This window comes from Chiloscyllium punctatum, chromosome 14, assembly GCF_047496795.1.
Source record: "Chiloscyllium punctatum isolate Juve2018m chromosome 14, sChiPun1.3, whole genome shotgun sequence".
NCBI classification, from domain to species: Eukaryota; Metazoa; Chordata; class Chondrichthyes; order Orectolobiformes; family Hemiscylliidae; genus Chiloscyllium; species Chiloscyllium punctatum.
The window spans coordinates 80,541,003-80,547,195 of NC_092752.1; the positions used below are offsets into that span (position 1 = coordinate 80,541,003).

The 6,193-nt window shown below is 43.6% G+C and overlaps 1 non-coding gene across 1 annotated transcript; it reads right to left on the reverse strand.

Annotated features, from left to right (window-relative positions):
• Positions 1-709: 709 nt before the first annotated feature.
• On the reverse strand, positions 710-791 carry trnas-aga (transfer RNA serine (anticodon AGA)). The gene has a single exon. It is a non-coding gene; the product is annotated as a tRNA-Ser (tRNA).
• Positions 792-6,193: the final 5,402 nt, after the last annotated feature.

The following is a 6,193-nucleotide window of genomic DNA, read 5'->3' on the forward strand; positions in this document are numbered from 1 at the left end:
TCCCAGAGTACAGATGAAGTTTGCATTGCTCACGTACGTAGGCGAGAATTTTTTCAATGTCTCAGATCAATTTCTGTCCCGAGAACATCAGAGTCAATGTCCCTTCCTCTTCTCGGACCGACAGTTCACACTTCTTCATTCTCCTCTGATTCCATTTCCCAAAGAGCTTCTCAAGATTTCCAAAGCTGAAGCCTAAGATATATAGTTTGATTCCTAAACATTTTTCCAACTGCCAACTGACAATATTTTCAAAATATCTCTTCACAATCCTCTGGCTTGCACCATGTCCAGGGATGAGAAGTTCCGTTTGGTGGAGAGAGTTCCTAGGCTGGTGAGTTTCACTTTGGATCAAAGATGGTTAAGTGGCAATTTCCTGCGGTTGTTTGTAATGATGGGAGAGGGAGCGGTGGGGAATGATCACTCTGACGAGCAGGAGGAAGTGTTGCCAATGACCAGAGTCAGAGGACCGAGTACAAGGGATGAAAGGAATCTAATGAAAAGCAGCACTTCTGCTCAGGGCGTTCAATAACAAATGCAGAAACCCGATGTGTCGAGCAGTGTATCTGGAAAGAGAAACAGAGATAATGTTTTAAATGTGGAGCATTTCTGATGAAGAACTCAAATTTCCCAAGTCCAATCAAATTACAGGCCTGGTTTGCGAAACAGGGTTTTTGAACTTTGACTTGTCACAGCAGGAAATCATCCATAACGTCGTCAACAGGATTCAAACCTACGTGGGACAACCCCAATGGATTTCTAATCCATCGCCTTAACCACTCGGCCATGACTACAGACAGCAGCGCCCTTGAGCACTGACCAAATCAGCCGTGATCTCATTGAAAGCTGCCGCTGACGAGAGTTAAATGTTTCCATCTCCATTCATACCTTTGCTGTCATTTGTAAGGTGCGAGACACCAAAGTAAAAGAAGAAAAGCACAAAGTTAGGAAAAGATATTTGCAGCAAAATGGAGTCAAAATTATTTATTGAAAGGAAAATCACACTTGGCAATATGCTAGATCTCTTTGCGAACATGACCAGCAGAGGTAATCAAGGGAGCTATTGATCTGAGTATTCTTGGACATGAAACAAACAAAGGTTAGTGACATATTCATTTCTTTTTTTAGCGATCGAAATGGTCTTTCCTGATGGTTACAATGAAAGAGATGGTTCCCAATAAAAGACAGAGATTAAGTCGCATGTAGATATACTTCAATGTGATACGATTCATTTTCAGCCCCTCATTACCCCAGAGATTGAGGGGGGGAGTTACTTTTCTTCACGCTTCAACTCCACAGCATGGAGGTACAGACATGAAACCGCTAGAGATGGAGTTCTTGAATTGGGAACTAGCGACACTGAAGGAACTAGGCAAAAGTGAGGACTGCAGATGCTGGAAACCTGATTTTAGATCAGAAAATGCTGGAAAAGCACAGCAGCATCCGAGGAGCAGGAAAGTCGATGTTTCTGTTGCCAGTCTTTCTGCGTTCCGCAAAACAATTTTCGTTTTTGGCTCAGATTTCCAGCAACTGCAGCTATCTGTATTATGTTAACATTCATAATATTTCGGACAAAACCAATGACCTGCTAGCATCGGAAAATCGGCAGAAGTACTGGTACACCGATATGTTAGCTGAACAATACCACCATTCCATGAGTGGGAATACGATCCGGGCCACGGTGCTGAGAGTATCGAATCCTCACAAGTAAATAACAAGACAAGGCGATAGATACTATCGTATTTGGTGTAAATAAAACACCCTTTATGAACATTTTCGTTGCAGATTATTTTGCACTTGTCTTCGTAGATTTACAAAGTGGGAAAAGGCCATTCCGCCTGAGTGCATTGCGGCGAATCAGAGAGCCATCTATTCCAGTCGCAGTTTCCAACTTTGGCCCAAAGTCTATTGTGTTCTAATGTTCCCAGGGCAGATGTCAATGACTTTATCCTGTGTTCATAAATGGCACAATAATGGGGCAGATGTATGACACTTCCACAACGACTTGTAATTCTTTTGAGAAACTCATGCTCATTTTCACCCACAGAAAGATACTCCCAAAGCGACAGAGATCTCCGTTGTGGTGAGCTGGAATTTGAAATGGACAAGAGGACAAATGCAAGTTTCAAATGTGGAAGCACAGAAGCGAAGTCCCGGCAGGACTTCACAGGGGAGCGTCAACGTGGGGCACGGTTAAAGTCAGACATTCCCCTCGAGCCAGGTTGGACTCGAACCTACAATCTTCTGATCCGAAGTCAGACACGTTATCCAGTACGCCACTGGCCCAACAAACACACTCACCGCTGGCAGAATGTCGATATGTAATGCTATGGACTTTCACGGAATCAGAATTTAAAAGATGAACAAGCAGCGAAGATAATCACCAACACTGCTTCACTTCGAATTTTCCAATTTGTGAAGCAGTGCCTTTCACTGGCAAAGGAGAAACATTTGTCCTCAGCTGCCTGCTTCAGGGTCGCCTCCTTCTCTGCTGGAAGTTTCCATCGCTTTATTCACGATCCCGATGCGATTTCATGATCCACTCCAGTGAATAAGTGTCATGGTGTCGTCTATGCAAGACCCTGCCGAAACTCAGCGAGAGACATCTCGTCATTTCGAGCTCAGGATGTGGAATTAGACGAGCTGCGTGACACCTTTTATTGGCGCCGCCACTTCACTGCAAATTAGCGGCTCAAAACGAGCCGTTGTTAGGTTCAGCTTGATTTGTACCTTCCTGCAGTGCATTTGCTGAACAACATCAGATAGATCCCATCCGGCCCAGCTGACTTATCTATTTTCACACTCTGCAGTATTTCTAATATCTCTTCCTTGTGAACCTCAATCTCTTCTAGTCGAGACGCAAGTATCTCTGTATCTTCCTCGCCAACATTTTCATTATCAATACCGAACTCTGTCGAAAAATATTTATTTAGTGTTTCCTCTATCTCCTCTGACTCCACACAAAACTTCCCACTATTATCCTTGATTGTCCCAAATTTAGCTCTTTTAGTGCTGACATACCTTTGGAAAGCCTTAGGGTTATCCCTGAACCTTTCTACCAACAACTTCTCATATCTCCTCCTGGCTCTTCTCAGCTCTCTTTTTAGGTCTTTCCTGATATCGTTGGAACCCTCGAGCGCTCTAACTGAGTTTTCACGTTTTGTCCTAACATAAGACTTCTTGTTCTTCTTGACCAGGGATTCCACTTCCTTAATAAACCACGTCTCACGCGTTCTATATCTTCCTCCCTGCCAGACAGGTACATACTTATCTCGGACACACAGTAGCTTTTCCTTGAATACGTTCCACATTTTTAATGTGCTAACCCCCTACAGTTTCCTACCCCATTCTACGCTTCCTAAATCTTACCTCATTGCATCGTAATTACCCTTCCACCAGCTGAAATTCTTGCTCCGTGGAGTGCACATATCCCTTTTCATCATGAAAGTAAACCTGAGAGAATTGTGATCGCTGTCTCCAAAGTGCTCACCTACTTCCAAATCTAAAACCTGGCCAGGTTCGTTACGCAGTACTAAATCGAAAGTGGCTTCTTCCCTTGAAGGCATGTCTACATACTGTCTCAGGAAGCCCTCCTGCACACACTGGACAAAAACTGGTCCATCTATGGTACTCGTACTGTCGTGATCTCAGTCAATATTTGGATATTGTCTTGAGTGTTCCAGAGTTTTTCATTGTCCCAGAGTCCAGATGAAGTTTTTATTCCTCACGTACGGGAGCGAGACTTCTTTCAATGTCTCAGATCAGTTCCTTTGCCGAGAACATCAGTCAATATCCCTTCCTCTACTCGGACTCACAGTTCACACTTCTTCATTCTCCTCTGATTCCATTCCCCAAAGAGTTTCTCAAGATTTCCAAAGCTGGAGCCTAAATTATATGGTTTGCTTCCTAAACATTTTTCCAACTGCCAACTGACAATATTTTCACAATATCTCTTCACAATCCTCTGGTTTGCATCATGTCCAGGGAAGAGAAGTCCCGTTTGGTGGAGACATTCCCGAGGCTGGTGAGTTTCACTTTGGAACAAAGATGGTTAAGTGGCAATTTCCTGCGGTTGTTTGTAATGATGGGAGAAGGAGCGGTGGGGAATATCACTCTGACGAGCAGGAGGAAGTGTTGCCAATGACCAGAGTCAGAGAACAGAGGACAAGGGATGAAAGGAATCTAATGAAAAGCAGCACTTCTGCTCAGGGCGTTCAATAACAACTGCAGAAACCCGATGTGTCGAGCAGTGTATCTGGAAAGAGAAACAGAGATAATGTTTTAAATATGGAACATTTCTGATGAAGAACTCGAGTTTCCCAATTCTAATCAAATTCCAGGCGTGATTTGCAAAATTGGCTTTTTGAACGGAAATTACTCCAGCAGGAAAGCATTCACAACAGATTTCAGAGGATTCAAACCGACGTGGGGAAACCCCAATGGATGGTTAATCCATTGACCTTAACCACTCGGCCATGACTGCAGATAGGAATGCAGTTTTGAGAAGTAACCAAATCAGCCGTGATCTCATTGAAAGCTGCCGCTGACCTGATGCGTTAACTGCTTCCATCTCCTTTCATTCCTTTTCTGTCATTTGTAAGGTGCGAGACACCCATGTAAAAGAAGAAAATCACAAAGTTAGGAAAAGATATTTGCAGCCAAACTGAGTCAAAATTATTTCTTGAAAGGAAAATCACACTTGGCAATTTGCTGGATCTCTTTGCTAACATGACCAGCAGAAGTAATCAAGGGAGACATTGATCTGAGTATTTTTGGACATGAAACAAACAAAGGTTAATGACATATTCATTTCTTTTGCTGGCGAAGGGACTGGTATATCCAGATGCTCACAATGACAGAAAATTTTCCCAATTAAAGACGGCAAATGCATTTGGGCTGGGGCGGTCGGTGTGGAGTTGCTGTGCCGAAGGGCCTGTTTCCACATTGTAAGTATTCTAATCCACAGTAATAAATGACATAGGTACAGCGCACGTTGTTCGATGAGGCATATATGACTTTTCGATTGTTTTTCTTCAAAGTTTCTTTACAATTCAAACGGGAGAGGAAGAAGGGAAATGAATGTCTCCCATAATTCTTGCCTTCTTTTATCATTCACAGGCGGTTTATTTTTCCTGTACGTTTTATTTTACAGTGTGGTTACTGTTAGTGTTCTTGTAAGCTACACCGGCTGGTTTCCTCTTTCCTCAATGTTCCTCATCTCTACCCAAACACACTTTCCATCCTTATCTCCTGAATCAAAGTAATCTCTAACCATTGCGTAATTGCCACGGAAACTGGGCTTTTCACACGCCTGGGTATGTCATTTCCCATTATTAATTGATCGTTTACTGCGTTGCAGTTGCGCACGAGAAGAGGAAAACAAAATAGAGGCCGGTGGTCCTGGGTTTCAAACACACGTAATTGCAGCTAAAACGCAATTTACTGCACACAATGCGATCAGGGAAGCATGCACCGAACCGTCAGGAAGCACACAATAAGTACAATGCTGGATGTCATGTCAGGAATAGGACTAGAAACACAACAGAAATACGCCTCTTGGGTACTATTTTGGACGTATTTCTCGATGAGCTATCGTGTTTTACATATGTTCCATCGGGAGTTACCTCACACAAGGAAGTAACCAGTGCTGCAGACGGTCATATAATCCGAGTTCCAAGTCCCGGAGTCAGAGAACCTCAGTGCCCTGTGTGTACCTACAAGGAACGGCTGTGCATGGGGTTTACACGGTAACTGAACTGCATGAATGCAGCTCGATGGTCGTCTCTCTGCTTCTCCTCTATAGTTTTCTGTGCAGTCCCTGCGTGCAATCTTGTCAACAACGTTTGTCCGGCACAAGATGGGCATTGGTCACTTGTCTCTGAGACAGGCTGTTGGTTTATGTGTTGGCATAATTCCGAGTGTAAGGAGGAATCAGTTCCCAGAAGCTTACTTTCATAAATGGAAGCGTGCTTTTTAACTTGTTGCGTGGCATATCCTCGTTGCGAAGTTCTTGCACTGCGAATCACGTTGTGGGACTATCCAATTTTGACAAAGAATTTGTGTGGCAGTCACGAGTTGCCACGACCAGCTGTCCCTCGTTCAATACGGACAAATGGCAACAACTACAAATTCGATTAGAGCAGCCCAAGTTTAATGTGACAGGGCAAACAGAAGGCAGCCAGAAGATTTCTGGGTG